General features: G+C 37.0%; 1 long non-coding RNA gene across 1 annotated transcript; it reads left to right on the top strand.

Annotated features, from left to right (window-relative positions):
- Positions 1–16,707: 16,707 nt before the first annotated feature.
- LOC134537620 (uncharacterized) lies at positions 16,708–20,041 on the top strand. The gene is made up of 2 exons (XR_010076013.1): positions 16,708–16,880; positions 19,124–20,041. It is a non-coding gene; the product is annotated as an uncharacterized LOC134537620 (long non-coding RNA).
- Positions 20,042–21,371: the final 1,330 nt, after the last annotated feature.

Raw genomic sequence — 21,371 nt, 5'->3', positions numbered from 1 at the left:
CGGCACGTTTCCAGAGCCCCGTCTGATTGAAGTGGCGTAACTAAAACGCCATTTTTCTCGGAGCTCCGGGGATTCTAACGATGTGACACTTCGGAGGGCTACGAGACTTTTCCAGGGCGGAATTCCGCAGGTATATAAGACATGACATAATAAACATACGAAAACTACCAATTAAAATTTTTATATTTTGCGAAAATTAACTCGTAAGGAATGAAAAAATAAAAATAATAAACTAAAAAAATTATTTTACTTGTTTGTAAGATTCATCCCCCTAAGGGATGTAAAAGAGTAACGTTATAAATGAAGGAAAAGAGGGGGTGCGGAAGACTGCCATACTGGAAAACTACCATAATGATGGAATTCGAAAAAGGTGGAAAAGTACCATAACAGAAAACTACCATAACGAGACGGAATTCTGCCATATTTTCTTATACACTCCATGGAATAAGTACAGCAGCATCGCTCTCGAAGTAGTGTATATAATTCTCGGTAGGTAGCGCTGTCAACCCTCTAGCTGTTTCTCAGGTTAACTTTAAAGCCTACAGATAACGCTTCTAACTGTCATAGTTGCAATCAATAATCGCGCACTAGTAGAAACAAATGTTTCCAAAAATGTGTTATAGGGAGCAGTAGGTACTGTATTCTTATTACAAGTTTTTTTTTTTTTTTTTTTTTAAATTTCCATATGGCACTTTTCCTCCTGTTTTGACGGAGGCGACGGAAAAGTACCATAATGAAAAACTGCCAAAATTTCTTATACATTCTACGGAATGAGGAAAACGGCCTTACTCGTAAAATCTTAAGCTAACCTAATACCATGAAATTGCATTTGCAAATTGGACTGAAAAGCGTCTATTTGTAAGATTATTAAAACATATATATATATATATATATACCACGCATTTCTTGACGAGGTCTAAAATTGATAATTTTTGAATCGTAATATTATGTGGGAAAGTATTCAAAGGCTTTGCTCATGTCGAAATAAATAGAATATTTTATTTATGTCTGGAAGTTATACTGGTACACACACAGTATCTTCCTGATTGAAAACTATGTGGTTTTTCGGAAATAATATTTTTAGAAATAAAATTCATGTGCCTATAAATATTTTTTCGTCTAAAACTTCTAAAATACTACATAACAAAGGTATTGGTCAATAGTTTGTGACTAAAATTTAACTGTCAATAATACTATACCGATAAATTGTTGAACACAAACTGACTGATACACACTTAATTCAAATATTTTTTGTACTAAAGCAAATTTGTTTTAAATGTTTTATTTATAACACGGTGGAACGATAATGCTACAGTTACTAAAAACTAAAACGCTTCAAAACTAAAAATTATATAAATAATATATTTTTTTTTTGCAAAACTCCGTTCCCCCGGAGAAACCCCCGGAATGGCCACCGCATGGGGAGCCCAAGAAAAGAAACGGGCTCCCCATATGGAAGCCACCTGGAAGGTTTTTTCTGTTCCACCCACCGTTTCTTTGGTAGCCTGACTTTTTACAAGGGATTGTATTCCTACCAGAGAAAATGCCACCATTTTGTCTGGGCAATCCGCCTTGGAGGAGCCGGGGCGCGAACCCGGGTCCTACAAGTCACAAGGCAGGCGCTCTACCCCAGAACCAGAGTGGTAGAGCGGATACTTGCAGACTTCTTAACACTGTCATGATGTTATTCCACGCATTTACTGTAGTTTCGTGCAGTAACTTCTAACCTCGGTAACGAACAAATTTATTTGTTCTTACGTTGTTCGTTCAGCATGAATTATGTAATTTCGTAACAGTGAAATATAATTTGTATAACTAATCAGCAATTTTTTAGTTGATTTGCTGCAAAAAAACTTACAGTCCCTCTGTGCAATAATCATATAGAAATTCAGACTAGTAAAAAAATATGTAAGAGGTTGCACTGTCAATGGTAAAGTTATTTTGAAATAAATGTTAGATATTAAAAGAGTGTGTTTAGTTTGAAATATGTGTGTGCTTACAAGCATGAAGTTATTTGGTTTTAAAGCTATTTTTCGCTTTCTTCTTCTTTTTTACCGTGCTTAATATGCGCAGCTAATACTGGAAAGCTATTCAAACAACATTAAATATTGGAGGGCAATTGGGGCAACACAAAGCATAAATGGTAACAGTATATTGTAGTGATACAGTTATTTTCATGTAAATGTACAAACTAACAAATATTTAAGGTTACATGAATATTTCTGTTCCATTTACAAACAGAATAACTCAACGATGAAACTTAACATATAAAAACGAAAAAAAAGTATATACAGAGAAGACTCACAGGTGAACACAGCGATGTGAATAAACAGTGTAGACAGCAAAGACGAACACCGTAAGCAACAGTGGAGCGAAAAAACAGATATTTTGAAAACCACAACGATGATAGCGCAGACTAACTAACACAGTATATGATTCCTAAGAGAACAGTTGCGACGTTTCAGGAAATATCTATTCTCTTCTTAAGCCACAAACAGACTGAGGTTTGTCATGACATACAGTTTAATGAGTAATGGCGTTTGTTCGAAACTACATCTTGAATTAATTTACTTATTATTTAAAATGTTTTTCAGTTGAAATCTTATTTAATGAACTACACTGAATTTGTTGAAATTCACATAGATACTAACTTTCTTTATTCTTAAACATTTAGGTTATGCAATAAATATATTTTGTGCATCTGACAATTTATTTGGAATTAATCACATAACTTTTTTTTTAATTGTAATATTTATCAATACTCAATATTGTGTCAGCAAAGCCGCTAGTCTCTTATATTAAATTGAAAAAAAAAATTCTAAACATAAACATTGGCTGAAACAATGTTTGAATAAACGAACTATTACTATAAAAAGGAGGATTTTAATTTTAAAACAATTCAAACTTCCTTACTATCAAATTCGTTTGACTATATTTAAAACCATCTTAATAATATCTTAAACCTTGGTCCAAAGCAAATATTTATACGACCGTATTAGTGCAAGGGATAAAAAATATTGTTTGAAATAAAAAAAAAATCATAATTTCCTTAGTAGTCATAATATGAAATTCTCTCTAGCCATTCAATGCCGGTTGCATAGAGTAAAAACCTTCAAAAAGTTTCGCTGCATGGGATACGAAAAAAATGTTTTAGCAGTCATGTACATTAAGATATTAATTTTTTTCATACGTTTATGGAAGTTTCCAGAACTTTTTTCGTGGGTATATATATATGCTCATATACGTAGTTTATGTTTACGTCGAATTTGTGGAGTTTACAACAGTAGTGACTGCCAGAATTTTACTCCAGAATGTTTACAGATCAGCTGGAAGCGCACCACACTCACGATTAGATTGCAGTACACGGCTTATGGCGGGCACTGTTGCCAGATCGTTGACACGTTACGAAGAAGTTCAAGCGGATTTACTAATTTTGAAATTCGGAGTGCATGAGAAGCAATTAAAAAATTTATTTACTTTTAGTAATTTATAATGTTTTAATGCCTATACCTACTATCCCGCTAATAATTCTGTAATAAATCCCCTCTTTTTAACTTAATAATGAGAAGCATTTACACACATTCATTGACACGAATTCATACGCTAATTGTGATGTTCACTTGATAAATAAATAAACAATATCCAGTGCCTTCGATTTCAAATACTTAATTACATTTGGCAACAGCGCGCGCAGGAAACAAGGACAGTGTTAATGGCAGTCGGCGTGTGTTGGAAAGAGAGAGAAGGCGCCCGCTTTACTTCCACACTGCAATCGAAGAGTGGGACGCTCTATAGCAGCGCGTCTCTTCACGGAATCGAGGGATGGTCAGGCAGGGCCAGTGAGCGTTTTTGGCGTTTGGGTTTCGGGGCGGGAAGATGAGGGAAGGGGGGGGGGGTTGGTGGTACAGGGAGGGGTGGAAGACACGGCATCCCGCGGAGAACTCCCTCCCTGATTGTTTCGCCCCGCAGCCCGGCGATGAATGAATAATGTCGCTCGCGGGACGTGACCACCCCCGTGTAACATCCTCCCCGCCCGGGCCCCCTTCCTTTACGACGACTCTTCCCCTGAAGAAACACGTGGTTCGATTATTGCGCCGCGACGTCGAACCTTCTCTCGTGAAGGGACGGCCATCTCTCTCCTCCGACTGCCCCGGACCCGGGCGGGAGCAGCGGGCGCGTGTGGTATATTATATCAAATATATAAACCGCGCACACGCGCCCTTCCCCCCCCCCCCCCCCAGGCCGCGGCGCGCGGCATAACGCGTTAGGTAATGCATATAAACTTCTTCATTACCGGGCCGGGGGACCGCCTTCTCGCTCGGCGGCCGCAGCGGGCCAACAGACGTCTCTCGCCGGCGCGACCCGGGGCAGGAGAGATAGGCCCCTTTTCCGTCGACCGGCGGGCGCGTGTGTGTGCCCCGGGATCCACGCGTACCTCGGAAACACAACTTAGAACTGCCCCAACTCAAAACACACAACTTAGAACTGCCCTAACTTAAAAACACACAACTTAGGTCTGACAAAACTTAAAAATATACAACTTAGAACTGGCATAAAATGGGATCACGCAACTTAGAACTGTCATAACTTAGAAATAAACATCTTAGAACAGTCATAACTTATAACTGTCATAACTTATAACTGTCATAACTTAGGGCCGCTTGCACAGTCAGGTGAGTCAAGTCCGAGAAAAAACTTAGCAGGTTAATCAAATGGAAGAATACTCCACTTCGTCTTAAGTCACGACTGTGCAAGCCGACCTTAGAAACACGTACCGTAGAACAGGGTGAATATGATCAGAGGGGTCAACATTATTTTTTGAAACTTAATACATCAGGAAAGAATTATGCGTAGTTCTAATAGCCATCCCTTCATTTGAAATATTAATAACTGATCCTTTTCACCACTTTTTATGGTAACTTCGAAACACACAACACCGAACCACATAGCTTAGATACATCATAACATAGAAACACACTACTTAGAACTATCATGAATTAAAAAAATACAACTTAGAACAGGCATAACTTTGAAAATTCTATCTTGTGTGTTTCTAATTTATATGTTTATAAGTTGCGTGTTTCTAAATTATGACAGCAACCCATTATTTGGTTGTGGTCTTTTATTTTCGTGATCCCTGCCCAGACGACATCATTAAGGCTCATGCCCTTCCTCTGTGACGGATTATTTTCCTGGTTGCTGATTTCAGATGTGTATAAAAAACCAGCAATATATCTTGGATAGCTTTGTAACCTGTTGTTAATGTCGTTAACGTGCTCAAATTGAGTTTTCTCGCAAAGCGTCGATTTATGGTCAGATTCGTGGAAATAACTTATATCCAGTATCATCGCCATTTATTAGCAGGAAAAATAAAACAGGCTTTTATTATATTTGTTTGATTTATTGTTAAATTTAAAATAAATAATAATGCAAAAGATATGTTCATCGAAAATTTTAAGATAGGCAGTTAATATAAAGCTGTGTTTTTTACATGATAAAACGTGCGCTATGTTTATGGGATGTATGCGTTCCTAAAGTCATTAAATTTGTTTGATTTTTAAATAATAAATCGAGTAACGAACACCAAGACATAAAAACTTTCACATTCTAATAGCATTACTCAATGTAATACAAAAATCGTCCAATTTGGATTTTTGTTACAATACTGTTATATCTAACGGACACGTTTTTAAAATTAAAACTAAAATTACGCCCACCGGGCATATTATAACTCTGTACCATTTAATGTTTTTGAAATCCGTCCGTTATTTTTTCGAATTTTTAACAAACCAACAAGCACACGCTCTCTCTTTATAACAATTAGTATGTATATATATAAAACAATATATATGCAAGGTTTTATTATGAAAGTTAATATATATGCTTTACCCAGATGTGGAAAAAAAATTACAATCAATTTCTAGCGATTCAAACTGGTGCTAACGGTTAGGCAAAAGGTTTTACAGTGAATATTTGGCCGAATTTAACACGTAGAAAATATGTGACGCAAAAGTGATTACGTAGCAGAACATTAGTAGATATTGCACAAAGAAGAACGTTTGTCTGAGACAAAACAAATATTTGTTTGTATATGGCGAAACAAATATTACTTGATGTAACAAAAGAATTGGTTGCCCAGGCATAATTTTATGTGTAGCATAATTAATTTTTTAAAGCCCCTTAATGTGTGTGTGTGTGTGTGTGTATATATATATATATATATATATATATATATATATATATATATATAGTTGAGTTGACTAAACCATTTGTCGGGTCAAACAAATCTCTCTTTTTTTAAATTAACTGTTAATTATTTGGCTATATACAATTTTGTGGTTGAATGAACTAACCTTTCTTTTCAGTGCGCAATAAAACAAAAATAATGCAGGGCGAATCCGCAGCTGACAAGCACACAGGAACGGCATAGTATCGCAATATTTACGTGATACTGACCAACTCTCGACAGGGGTTCGTGTGGAAGTTCTGAAGAAAGGCCCTGGACTCTATCCGCGGAGGATACCGCTTCGAATCCCGGTTCTGGCCCAGAATCCTGGCAAGGATCCTCCTGATTTCAGTTCCGTGGCGTTTACCGAAATTACTCCAAGATAATCCCGCTGTGACTTCTTAGCATGTAGCCTACGCAATGACCGATTCATTCCCCCGACATCCTTAGAATCACGTCGTGTTTCCATCTACAGGTTGAGTCTGAACTTGACCGACTCTGTTCGGCTTGTCGGTTCATTACAAAAAAAAAAAAGACGTTGAAACGATTTATGATCTTGTAAGTGCTTCCCAAGGCTGGTTGGTGCACGCTTTGGAACAGAAAAAAGTATAGAGATGACGCACTTAGTGTCTAGGCTAATGTTTAATTGAAGGGAAAAAAAACGTTGTCGTGTAATGATTTCATTGAAACAATTGAGGGTAATTCCCTTACTCCCAGTACAAAATTTGTGACGTGTTTTTTTTATTTATTTTTAAATAATATATATATTTCGTGATGAACATGTAGGCGATGGTTTTTAGGTAGTATCAGGGGATCACTCTTCTTAGATCACTTTGGGCTTGAAGATAAATAAGTAAATTGTCACTTAAAAAAATAAAGCTTTCGCCGGAGTCCAAGACTCTATAAACAGTCCAAATTGTTGGATATTAAGGAAGGAGTTGACCATGGATGGTAGTGAGGAAACTTCCCAGTATTTGGCTGGAGTGTAAACCGCGGGGAAACGGAAACCAAGATGGCGGACCGGAGTGCGAGCACGGGTAAGTCCCAAATTTCGAGTTCAAGGTCTTAAAGATCTTTCCACTGTATCTCTTCTCACGTACGTATCAGTTCAGCCACAGAGAGAAAAAATACTGGTTTTTTCACAAAAAGATTCCTTTGGAAACCAGTTGCCAAGAAATAGTTCGACACTACCGGAAAGATATTGTAACTTTGTACAATATATGACTGGTTATTTTTGCGTTAGTGAAATACGTTTTTTTTAATACTAATACTGAGTATTTCTTACGAAAATTGGTGCGTAACTTTATATTTTTATTGTAATTTCATTCACGCACATTTTTTTTAAAACCATGTAAAAGATAATCGAATATTCAACAATTGGACTTTATTTTGTTTGATTATGCTTATTAGGCTAATGTGCGCAGTTGATACTGGTAATCTATTCAAGGATCTGTTTACAAATAACTTAAACTATTGGAGGTACCGGGACAACACAAATCATAAAGAATACGAACGCAGCATTACTGCGAACATTATTTAGTAGTGATACAAATATCTGTAATTTAACACGAATATTTCTGTTCCATTAAAAAAAATAATAATTCAGTGCAACAACTTGATGACTCGTAGCTCACTCGTCATGGTCTTGATGCTTTCCTTTGTTCTCCTTCGCAACCGTCTTTCAGAACAGTTACGATTTAATTGCATCACGATGTTTCGACAGAGAAATTCCTTTGGTGAAACCGACCTGAACACCTATTTTGGTAGGCCTGATTACCAAATTTATTTCCTTGACAATGATTAGTCATACTTTTTATTTTATTTCATACGATCATAGCCACTGCCATGTTAGGTAATGCCAACATGTGGAAAGTAACATTATTTTTTTTGGGGGGAAAGGACACATTAATTTTCGGCACGAAAACACGTTTCAAATTTTCCCTGCAGCCGAAAATGGCGCTGAACAAATCTGCATATTTTTTTTTGATTGATAAAGAAGTAGGTTTTTAAACGAGTGTAAACATCGCGAGGTTGTAATCTTGAGCCGTGTCCGGGACTCCCCTGACATGTCGCGGTGAACAATTCTATTCGGGAATTTTTTTTTAAATTACATTTTTTTTTTTTTTTTTAGTTCCTTGTCGTACCGCGTGTCCCGCTAGCGCACACCGGACCCAGGTCGATTCTCGGACTGATTAATGCCCGCTATTACTCAGCATAAATCATCTTCTTAACAAGCCCGCGTCTTAGGGTCGGGGGAGTGGCCGGGGAGGTAAAGAGAGAGATAGAGAGAGAGAGAGAGAGAGAGAGAGAGAGAGAGAACAAAAAGGTAAAGGAAAGAAAGTCGCGGACTTGTATTCCAGTCACATTCTTTCCGAAAATCATTTTTCCCCTTCGGCCTTGTTTTGAATATAAATCAAGATCGGCGTGATTCCTCCGGACGACATAAACAAGCCGCGGAGGAGCTTCGGTATATCGGGAACGGGAGGCTGTCGTCCCGTTACGTCGCGCTGCGGCTTCTACCTACTCCCCGCTCTCAATTAATTCCCCGTGTGCGTGTAACTAATACTATTGACTCTCGCACTGTAATTTCATGAACATAATTTGGGCCCATAAAAGTTAAATATTAATTTGGTCCTCCTCTTTTTTTTTTTTGTTATGTGTGTGTCGTTCTTGAGCGCATGAGACTGCCTGTCGGGAACCCCGCCCACCTGCAGATAGCATCTGGAGGCTTGCCCGCACCGCTTACCACAAGTTTTGATCAGGTCGGAACTAGTACTTTTATTGACAGCGTCGATGAATGTGCTAGTAATAGTTAGAGACCCGGAAATTTCGCGGATTCTTCTGGCCTCAGGATAGAATTCAAAGTTACAGGTGTGCTCGACCCATGTTTACATTCCCATTGGTTGATTTCTTAGCGAGAACATTTTTATCCTTGTTATTTGGCACTACCTGATTCGCCTACTTCTCTCCTAGCTAGGGCATCATTGGCTCACGGTCTCGGAGGGGCGTGTCCAAACAACTGCGTGCCAATCATGAACACTGTGCGAGAGTGTGAAGGTTTTGCATTCTAGCTTGCGACTAAATGAATCCGCGAAATTTCCGGGTCTATAGTAATAGTGCATTATTCCTTCTTGTGTAAACTTTCGAAATTGAACAGTTAGTGTCAACAACTGCAAACAAATTTACTTAAGCGCACAGTATTTTTTTTTTTAATGGAACAGAAAAATTAATGTAAAATTACAGATATTTTTTAATTTGTACCTTTACATAAAAACAACTGTATCACTACAAAATAGTGTTCGCAGTTGTACTGGGTTGGGATTCTTACCCTGGCATTTATGCTTTGTTTTACCCCAGTATCTTCTAATGATTAATAATCATGGTAAAACAAAATGACGTAAAAAGTTAAAAAAAGTTCTGCTTAAACGAAACATTAATTTAAATAAAATTATACGTCAATTTTTGTAAAAAATGTGTTATCTCTTAAAATGTACGCCAAATTACCATAGCCAGGTGTTGTACAAATATACAATATATTTATTGTAGTATTACAAATTATTTATTGTCAACTGGTTTCCAAACGAATCTTTTGTAAAAGTAAGTACGGAAATTTTTTTTCTGTGCGTATAGCCTGTCTTTCATATGTTATAACTGATAACCAGAGACAAGCAACAGTCACGTTATTATTTGAAGCAATACTGTAATGCATGCCAGTTTACACTTTAATGGCATTCTCATTGGTTTAGACGTCCCGAAACACGATAACAAAAAGGGCAACTAGATTAATATAACGCAATTGTACGCAATCTGGATAGAAGGCATTCAGCCAACTGACAATTGACACCGACTTAATTATGCACAAGACTGGTACCAGAAAATAACGCGAATTTTGTGAGTCTCCACTTATGAAGTACCAGAAAAAAAAACCTTTTTATAGTTTATAAAACCTTTTGTACTAAAATAAAAACTCTTAGCAAAAAATCAGATGAGCTTAAAATATAACACCTTCACGACACGTTTTCAGCCAGAATACTTAATAATACTTCTCAAAGAAAATTAAAAATCTATTTTCGTTTGCGCTTTATAAATTTAACGCATGCCATCCCGTTACATTCCGCAATGAAACTGTCTCGGCCAGAAGTGATGTGAATTTGACCAGGTGCCACCCCTGCTTGAATTTGACCAAGTGCTACTCCTGCTTGAATTTGACTAAGTGCCACCTCTGCTTGAATTTGACCAAGTGCCACCCCAAACTGCTTCCAGTTTAATTACCACCAGACAGCCTTCACAGGATTGTCGTATTCTCATGAAGGATAATGCAATTATAAATTTGTGATTTAGAATCTCATCAGTGGAGTACCCCCCAGCTTGTCTCTGAAAGAAATCAGGGTCTCTGAACGGATAGGTTTAACCCTTTTAGTCTATACGGCCAGTGTAGTATACGATTTATATTCCAAATAATGATTTAGGATTTTATAGCTACAGACTTTAAATATATGGCCTACGTTATGGTTGACATTATTTTTCATATTCTTATGTGAATATAATTTTAATGATATTTTATGATTGGTTTTTCCTGAAAAATAAAACTTAGTTCAAATACCAAATAATAATGTAGGTTAGGGAAATGATAAAGTGTGACTGAAATGATCAAGAGTCAATAAGATTATTTCAGGTCGTTTTTCTATTTTACACAATTCTCCAGGAGAACCGGTTCTGAGCTCTGCTCACGGCACAACCACCACGTTTCTGTCGCGTGAAATATTCGTCGATTCCCGCCAGGATTCCATTCCCAATCATTCAGACCTGACCCGCACAGCAAGGAACAACACTTCAAACCGTTCCAAAACAGATTCTTTGGAAACCGTGTTTATTTTCAACGCCGCAAATATAGCAGTGTAACTTTTACAACGCGTTGCTGTGTAGAATTTAGGGGGAAAATGCTTTATTTTAACAAGTGTTTTTATTGAAAATTTAACGAAAAAAATATGTTAGCAACGACTTAATAGCAGGGGCAGCAGGGTAAATTGCCCCCAAATGTTTTCAGATGTGCAGGAGCAGAAACCACCTTTCACCCCCGCAGATCCTTTGCTACTAAGCTCGAAGTAACTAAAAAAAATTTATTTAATTTTTTATTTTTTAAGAATGGAGCATATTATGTTTGTTTTATGTTGAGAAGTCATTTATAGATTTTTTTTATTTTAAATTTTATTTCCCATTTAGAAATTGGTTTTATATTTCATAATGAGAATAAAGACAATCTCCAAGAAGTAAATATTTAAATGTTGATATGTTGTGTTCACTGAAAGAAATTTTTGTATATTTTACAAGGAAAATCCTTGGAAACCCTGTTGCCAAGGATATTACTTGTAAAACTACAAGGCAGAGCGTTGTACCATGTGCGATTTTGCAAGGCTCTGCCTTGTAGTTTTGCAAGAAATATCCTTGGCAACAGGGTTTCCAAGAATTTTCCTTGTAAAAGTACAAAATTTTTTTTAGAGTGTTGCAATATTTTTAAAGATTTTTTAAATCATAATACAGAATGTTAATATAACAATGTCCCAGTTATAAATTTTAATACCATAATATGCAAGCGTTGTAGAGTTTTGGTTCCAGGTCACAGTTAAAGAGTAACTCAAGAAGTTTTAGATAAGCCCATGCGCGAGTACTGTTTGTCGTTTTCTCCCTTGCAGCGCCACCTACGTAAAATGACGACACCTGTGTGCTGCAATTTGCTAAGAGTGAATCTGTAATTCAGCCCTCCCCATTGGTCGTAATGGTCGAGACGTCAGAGCTCTTTTTTTCTTTTTTCGCTGGCCTCCACGTTCACCTGACATAACGCCAAGCGATTTTTTTTTTCCTTTGGGACTTCATAAAAGATTGTGTCTACGTTTCGCCGCTAGAGTTGAGACGCATATTTGAAGAGGCCATTGCTTCCATCACTCCGAACTTGACAACCAAAGTGTGGGAAGAATAAGACTTTAGGTTGGATGTGTGAAGGTGCACATTATGGAAATTTTTAAGAAAAAAGCTAGGTTATTTTACCTTCAATTTGACGTGTGATTTGTTGTAAACAATCTAAATTTAAAATTTATTGTTTACCGTTGGAACTGGGAAATTCTTTTATGATCAGCATGAAGTGAAATAAATTAATAACATGTTGATGCGTACAATTTATTTAATTGGGAAATAGTTTTTGGACCCCCTCCTACCGTCTTGAAGCTCCTCAAGTAGGTACCCCGAGGCGCCGATCAAAACTTGGCGGCGGCGTGTTTAGGCCGGGACAGTTTCATTCCGATACGTCGGTAATGAAGTTCCGAAAGTCAATCTCGGCCCCGGAGGCATTAGCGACGTGCTAATCACCCGCTGCCGGACTGGAGCCCTCCGGCGGGAGTCGTCCAACATGGCCGCCCGCTCCTGCGTCCACAGGCGTGTCGTGGAGGGAGGCGATTTCCGAAACACACCCTGCGATTTTTTTTTCCCGTAAAGCAACACAAGTATTCAACTAAAACCCACACACACAGGAAAATATCTGACCCAATAACGTACTACCACGAGAGAAGTTGATGTGCGGCAGCAGCCAATCAGCTCATGACATCAGTTTGATTGCGATGAATTTTGTGAAATATAGATCCTGTAGCCTTCGGGCTACAATGATGACGTCCTGGCGGTATATACCGATTATGAACGAATAAGATGTTAGAGAAGAAATTTAACTTTAATAATATTGTGAATTTTTATGGCACGATTTTTTTTGTATCATACAATGAAGTTTAACGTAAACAATATTTGAGGTTAGAAATTGAAAAAAACAAAAAAAACAAATGAAAACACAAACCCCACAGAAAACAAGCCTAAATCAGCTGATGATGTCAAAAACAGATGAACTCAACGGTGAACCCAAGCACGTGTTACGGGCAACACAACGACGACAGCACAGAAGAACACATTCGAAATAAAATGTCAGACAGCGCGAATATTCCGTGGAAGGAATTCTATCGTGAAATAAATAACAGCACAAACGGAACACAATGGGCCAACAACGACGAGACAGTTTCAACAATATGCAACAAAAAATTCAGACGGACCAAAAAAAAAAACTTGGACAACGCGGGAAATACCTTGTGTTGTTTGACATCAGCTGATTTAGGCAATAGCGTTATGTCCGAGAAATTTTTTTAAAAACAAAATTTCCCATTGCATGTTTCCTTTAAAGAACCTACGGCTTAAAAAAAGTTGTATCCAAAAGTTTTTTTTTATTTAAAAAAAAAGATGACTCACGACTTGATATTTTTCTCTGGGGATGTTTCATATCCTCCCTTTTTTTTTCTTTTCGATAAGGTCGCTCTCCAGAATATAAGCGCCCAGCAACAAAAGTGAAAAGGCCCATTGCCCGCGAAGATTAGAGCCGTCACTGGTGCTTCTACTCTGCTTTGCTACCCGATGAATCCGCGAAATGTTCTCAGCTCTAGCTAGAGTAATAACGTGGAAATGCTGTAATCCGAAACGGTGAGGCACAGCCTTAAGAGGCCACTACAGTGTTTCAGGGGCACTACGCAACCCGCGTTAACCTCATCAGATTCAATGCTATTTTCATTTTGCTTATAACTTACTAACTAATATAGATTTCGAAATGATGCGTGCTTGATATGTAAGACAACGAAGCTCTTATCAAAGCCCCTTTCTTCAAAAACGTGCATAAATTATGGTTCAAACCTAGACAATACACTTATGCATATTAGTAAAGATTAGTATAAAACTATAATTTATGCACGTTTTTGAAGAAAGGGGCTTTGATAAGAGCATCGTTGTCTTACATATCAAGCAAGCTTCATTTCGAAATCTACATATATTAGTTAATAAGTTATAAGCAAAATGAAAATAGCATTGAATCTTATGAGGTTAACGCGGGTTGCGTAGTGCCCCTGAAACACTGGAGTGGCCTCTTAATTTTTGAAACACGGGAGCGTAGGTCGAGCCGTTACGAAGCTAGAAACGCCCCCTCTTCCCTAGCACACACACACACATACATACACATACACATAATAGCTTCTTAAAAAATCTATCGACACTAATCTCCCATGAGAAGGTTTTTTTAACCTCCCATTTCGTATTTAATAACAACATCCTTGCGTCAGGGAAATAATTAGTTTACGCGCGGGAAGCGGCAGACAACTTAAGGAAGAAGGAAACAGAAAGAGTTTCAATGATCTCCTCCTTTCCTCTCTCCTCCAACACTCCCTTGGTCCTTGCTACAGCTGCTATCATCAGTGTGAGGCGGGAGTCGATAAGGTTGATGTTTCGGGTCTTGTCATACGCACACGCCTACTTGGCTGTAAAGAACTTTCACTTCGAAAGTCATCAAAGTTTTAGGTCTCGCACGCCTTATTAATTTTTTTCCCCCTTCAATTTCTCGTCATTAATATTTTTTAAGAACTAAATTATGATATTTTAACACAAAAAAAAGTATTGCATTTGTTCATCTCTCACAAATATTTTCAACAGTTATCCTCTAGGTATAATATAATGAGTGTAAATAAAAGGCCGCTCAGGTGTGTTTGTAATTATTATCACTTCGGCTGCTATTTAAACCCATTATAATACTGTCGCGGGTTGAAATTTTGCAGGGTTGTTGAAATCAAATTTAGGGACTTTACTGACGGGACTCTGGGCTGGCTGCTCTGTTCACTCGTCAGCGCAAGTGGCGTGACCATGTAATTGGGGCACGGGGTAGGCGCGGCGCGCTGCGGGCTTGCAGAATTTTGTTTGTTTGTTTGGCCGCGCGCTGGCGCAGCCACGGGCCGCAGTTACTGGGGCGCGCTGTCGTAACAAGCCGCGCGGTGTGGCCTGCACATTGGGGTAGAGGGGGGGTAGTCTTCCCAGATGTTCTAGTTAGTTGTTTAGTAAATTTGACTTCAATAACGAGCTTTTGTTATGGTAGGCGCGGCAGGGCGCGCGAATTTAAGCGCAAGTGAGTGGTGACTCGGGGCTCACTCAGGCGGAGGCTATGCGTCTCACCTGTGGTCACGAGTTGTTAGTTCGTTCGTGATGTAGGAATTCAGGCTCACTCAGGCGGAGGCTATGCGTCTCACCTGTGGTCACGAGTTGTTAGTTCGTTCGTGATGTAGGAATTCAAGCTTTCGGGCGGAAGCTATGGTCGACGCCAGAGGCCACGAGTCGTTTAATTTAAGTTAGGTCATAATGTAGTCGTCAAGCTTTCGGGCGGAGGCTATGGCCCTTGTCACTAGTCGTTTAGTTATAATTTTTTAAAATGTAATGTTCGTTCGGATTTTAAGGGCAGGAGAGGCCCCTACGTTAGTTTTAAGTAATCGATCAAGAAAGGCTTTTCGGAAAATGTGAGTATGGACTTATCTTTGTTTTAATTTTAAGTATTAATTATGATTTGAGGTATTCGGAAGGACTAGGGAAGTGTTTAGTGAAGTTCTCTCATTCTCTCTCTTGTAAGGTCGTTCAATCGTTAAGGAAGTAAAGAGATTATTGTTTTAAATTGTAATCCCGCTATTTAAATGTTCTTTAAAATGATGTTGAGTATTTGACTTTAAGAATAAAATAATTTTAATTAAGTATTATGTTATTTTGCAAAATCTCCTTAGTTCAGCTCTCACCAGACATCCTGTACGGGATGACGAACCTATGATCCTAGGTACAGTAAAGTATTTTATGAAGTTAAGACTAGTTGATGCCAAGCGAGTTGTTTCTATGTAAAGAGCTACGATTCTCTCCCCCCTCTGAAAGTGAGACGTGACAGAAATGGCGGTGGCACCGGCTAGGTGCACGTGACAGAAATGGTAGAGTTCGCCGGATAGGTTCTATTTCTGGAGAGAGAGAGAGGTAGATTTTTATGTTTATTATTAAGTTAGTTTCAGCTTCTGATAGCAGGTTATTAAGAGTTTACTTGAGGAGAGGATTACGGAATTTTAGTCTATAGTGGAGGAAGTCTTTGAGATTTTTTTTTGACGTAACAGATGTTTATTTGAGGATACTTGTAAGGATAAAGTTTATAGTGATAAGTTGTTTTAAGTCGTTGAATTTATTGTAGATTTATATCGGGGATTATTACGTGAGGAGAATACGTTATAAGTTAAATGCTTATTAGAGATAATGCAAGTGGTTTAATTTAATTGAAATTAATTTTAAGATTGTAGGTTAAGAGAGTTAAAATTTAAAATAAAGTTTTTTTCGTAAATAGGAATTACTTTCAAGTGAAGTTTGTTTTGTTTTCGTGCGCGTAGGAGACGAGACGTACGAATTAAATCAGTCGAGGGAAGGATAAACGTTAGAAAGGAATTAAAAAGAAAACGAGAGTTTATGTAAAAGAGAGTTATAGAATTTATAGTGATGTTTTGTTTTAATTAGAAAAATGTTGAGAGTTGTTTCAGAACGACACGTCAGTGGACGTGGCAGAATGAACACGTGACGGGGAGGTGCTGAGACCTAGCGGAGAACGGAGGAACCGCAAGCGAGGGTTGGCGCACCTGATGGAATTCGGTGACGTCACGGGCTCATACGGAGACGTGGACGGCCGTGACCTTGTTTTGATCAGCTGTACGGTAACTTAGCGATAAGAAAATAGACTATTGGTTAAATAAATTTAAATTTAAGTGTGTTTTAGAAGAAGAGGAACTTTCAGTATGTAAGTAATTTATTTTAAGAAGTGTATGATGTATAGGCTAGAAGTGTTTCGTTGTAAGTTGTTTATGTTTTTGTTAGTTAAATTCTACCTCGGTTTTAAAAATATTTTTTTGGGATTTGTAAACATTATTAAGGAGGTACACTATAAAATCGATAAGCATTGAGAAAAGTGGGAAGGATAGTTTTTGTGTGTAGAGGGAATTTACTCCAAGGGAACAGAGAGACAAAATTAATGTTTTCTTTAAGGCGAGGGACCCTAAGGTGAGGTGTTGTGTCCCTGGGAAGTAGGGATTGTAGAACAGACCCATAGGAGATGGGCTATCTACGTGAATTAAGGGTTAGGAGAATCCTGAGTGTTGTTAGTAGTTTGGGGCAGGAGTTCCCCATGGTAGTACCGAAGTGGCTATCCTGTATGGGATAGGGTACCATTTCAATGAAGTTTGTTGGTGGGGTTAGAGCCCCCTGTGTAGTGGGCCTATAGCAGATAGGCACTACAGTGAAATTTTTGGTTATTTTGTGAGGTAAATTCCCTGGAGGTTAAGTAAGATTGGATTCAGTTAGGAAGGAGGGAAATGAGAAACATTGCTGTAGAGAGTTAGTGTACTTGCCTAATGTGAAATTGAATTTTACTAAATTAATTTAGGAGAAAGTTTTGTTCGGTAAATAAATAATAATGGAAGATAGCTAGATAATTAATTAATTTTTTTGAGTAAGGTGTTTTAAGTAATGAAATAAAATAAGGTGAAGTAATTTGAATAATTGGGGAGGAGTTTCTTTAAGAGTTTAGATAATTGTTTTTGAATTTATTGAGATATTCAGCCAGTGAAGTTTGAGTGTGAGAGATACAGTGAGATTTTAAGGAAATCGGTTGTTTATTAATTAGGACAAATGAGATTTTTTGATTAAGAGTCAGTAAGCATAGTTAAAATTTACGACATGATATTTGTTGACAGTTTACAGTTATTAAGGAGAAAACAGAGTAATCTATTTATTTTTATTTTAAGGGTTTGAAGATAAGATTATGAATTTTTTTTTTGAAAGTTTCTTGGGCATGTTTGAATAATTTTTATTTGGATTTTAAGAAATTACAGAGAAAATTTAATTGATTTACATTAGTTTGGAAGTATGGAGGTTTAGTGTTCGATTAGCCCTAACTTGATGGTCGGATCCCAAAAGAATGCCGTAAAACCGATAGCCAATTGAGAGGAATGCGGTAGGCGCTTGTGTAGAGAGGGGTTGTGGGAAAACTCCTTGGGACTGATGGCAGATCAGGGGCCCTAAATAGTGTGTGATGCTGTAAAACCAGTGCAGAGAAAGCCTGGTATGCTTAAATTTTTGGGCACAGGTTATGTAAACCTGGGGTTCCATGGGATTTAGTCATGTTAGCTGCTGTGAGACATTAAGATTTCCAGGCTCCATAGTAAATTCAATGTAAATTTTTGTTTTCTTAAAATAATAAATTTGTTTTTAATTTTTTTTGAGATATTTGATTTGTAACAGTGAATACAGACCCCGAGGAATAAGAGTTGTCATGCTGTGAGAGGAGAAGGTGGTAGGCCTAAAAGGGTACAGGCACCACAGAGGTTATTTGTATTGCATAATTTAAATATAAGGAAACTTGAGAATTTGAAATTTTGTTGTTGGTTTGTACACCCATAAGAAGAGTATAGGCAGAATTTTTATTGTTATGAGATGTCTAATTTAATTGAAAAGAAGAAAGTTTAAAGATGCAAGGTAACATTATTATTGTAATAATTGAAAGAGATTAAGAGGTAGAGAGAAATAGGCAGTTTTTGTTTGTAAGTACTAAAGTTTACATATAGAAATTTAGTAACTAAGAATGAATAATAAGTTAAGTCTAGTGTAAAAGTTTTTTTTAAGTTTGTTAAGTTAAGAGTCACAAGTAAATTTTTTTTAGAGAGAATGTCTTTGATAGGAAGTATTAGAAACTTATGGGAATTTTAGGGTAACATAAATAATGTAGGTAATGAATAATAAATATATGGTAGGTCTTAAGTTAAGATTAACATTTGAAGCAGAATTTAATTAAGAAGAAGGAAAATAAATAGGCCTAATGAAAAGAACAAAAAAGGATTTTATGGTAAAGCATTTTTTTTAAGTAATAAACAATGAATAATAATGTTGTTTCAGGGTAATGTGTACTAATAATACAATTTTTTTTTTAGGACCAAAGAACAGGAATTATGTAATTTAAATTAACATGTATTTTTGAAACTGTTACAGATTCCTTAAGATGAGCTGAGCAGCAGTCCAGTTTACAAGATGACAAGAGTTCGAGAGACAAGATACAAGATCACTGAAACAAGAGCCAAGACTGAAGATTCAAGAGAAGAGAAAGCTGGCAGCCATGGACTTACAAGTGGAGATTAATAAGGTCATGTAAAGTTTTATTTTTTTTTATGGAAGACAGTAACTGGAGTTTTTTTTTGTTATAAACATTATTTACAGAACTTTTTAGGTTATAGTAATGTAATGGAACTAGTGAGTTGTGGTAGCTGTCAAAAAGAACTAATACCTTAAGTTTAATTTTTAAAGTTAATTTTCTTAATTTACAGAGGGATTAGTAGTTTTTTTTTTAAAACCTTATTTAGGTTGGAATTTAAATACAATAGCTTATTATAAATGTGTACGAACAGTTCAAGTTCACAGTACTGATAGGTAGGTCAGATGATCTTATTGATTTTGATGATTTGTTGTTTTGAGTTGATTTTTAAGTGTTGTGAATTAGACAATGAAATAGTTCTGAAAACTTAAATTATTTCAAGCTAAGAAATAGTAAAGTTAATTGTAACTCAAAGGACACCAGAATTTAATTTTTTTTTGAATTAGTAATGTTTGAAAATTTTATACTTTACAAGAAAGGTTATAAACAAACAGATCGGATGGAACAAGGATGCAGTAAATCACAATTTCATTTAGAATTATTGATTAGCTTTTGAGGTTATGAAGTAAAAGTAATTATAGTTTAAAAGTTTGAATAAAAAAAAATGTTTTTTTTTTATTTGTTTCAAATAGAAAGTTTAAAAGTTAATTAGTCATGATCTAGGTGGGTGATGGGGTGGGAATTGGCCACTCTTTTTCCCTATAACCTCCCTAACATGGCCTTCTATTACAACTAACAGAAATAAAGAAGAAGAAAAATGAAGAATTATTAGTTAGAATGTTTCTTTCATGAAGATACCTGATGAACTTTTACTGTTTGGAAGAATAGAAGCAAGGTTAGTCAGATATTTTTACTCAGAAGAAGAAGAAGATAAAGCAGTTTTATGACTCGACAAGCCAGAGATTGGTGTTTCCCCTCTGCGCTTCTATTGACTACGTTGTTTACTCTCATGGGATAGCTGGTTCGGCACCATGGAGAGAGATTGGTGGGCATTGTGGTTGCCCCCAGAAGAAAAGAAGAGTAGAAGAGGTTATGGGTGGGCCATGTGAACTGACCTTCAACCCAGTTACTTCGTGGGGACTATTTGCTGTATAGAGAAGATCAAGACTCAAGAGTTAGGGAAAATCATTGGAGGTCATGTTTCCCTTCCTTAAGTTTTTCCTATCAAATTATTTGCCTGATTAGATTATGCTAAGGGTGGGATACTTTATGTTAGCAGTTGAATTAATTAATTTTATTTTTTTGTGTGTTTGCATCCTTGCCCATCGATTGCAGTTTAGTAGTTAGTTTTGTATTTGTCAGGCGTGATGGTAATGCCTGTTGATGATGTTTCAGAATTGTAATCTGTTCGTGATGAGGATGGCACAACTCCGAAGCAGATGTGGGGAGAAGTTGTGAGCTGCCCTGGAAGCCAGTCCAGTAGCTGTTGGAGTTGAGTGGTGTTTGCTGATGGCCAGCCCAGGGAGCTACTCTTCTCGACAACACTGACTTCGAGGAGTTGCACCAACCTTCACGAGATAAGAGTTTAATTAATTGAAACACTGTAAGGACACTTAATTTTTTTTGAAGAACGAAAGAAGTATGGTAATAAACGGAAACCGAAAAAAAAAAAATAATAATAATTATCAAGAATTTGCACATTGTTTAACGAATACTGAGAAACTAAGAACAGTAATTTAATTTGTAAAGAGAGCTTCACTAACAGAACAATTTTTTTAGAATTGAGAACTCGAGCCTCTGAAGGTTCCTGTGAGAACAAACCAGATAAAAGTTTTACATTTAATTTTATGAATACTTGTTGTTTTAAAATAAATCTTATGCAGAATCTAGATGTATGTTCAGACAGCAAGGAACTAAGAAAATTATTATTTTTGTGAAATGAGGAATTTATAGTTATGGTTTAATGGAAAAAGACAATTTGTAATTTTGAGGTAGCTCGATGGGGCTCGAGCTCTATGAGGGGAGGGTTATGTCGCGGGTTGAAATTTTGCAGGGTTGTTGAAATCAAATTTAGGGACTTTACTGACGGGACTCTGGGCTGGCTGCTCTGTTCACTCGTCAGCGCAAGTGGCGTGACCATGTAATTGG

Source organism: Bacillus rossius, chromosome 12 (assembly GCF_032445375.1).
Source record: "Bacillus rossius redtenbacheri isolate Brsri chromosome 12, Brsri_v3, whole genome shotgun sequence".
NCBI classification, from domain to species: domain Eukaryota; kingdom Metazoa; phylum Arthropoda; class Insecta; order Phasmatodea; family Bacillidae; genus Bacillus; species Bacillus rossius.
Note: the sequence above shows the minus strand (reverse complement) of the source record. Positions and strands in the feature narration are given on the sequence as shown.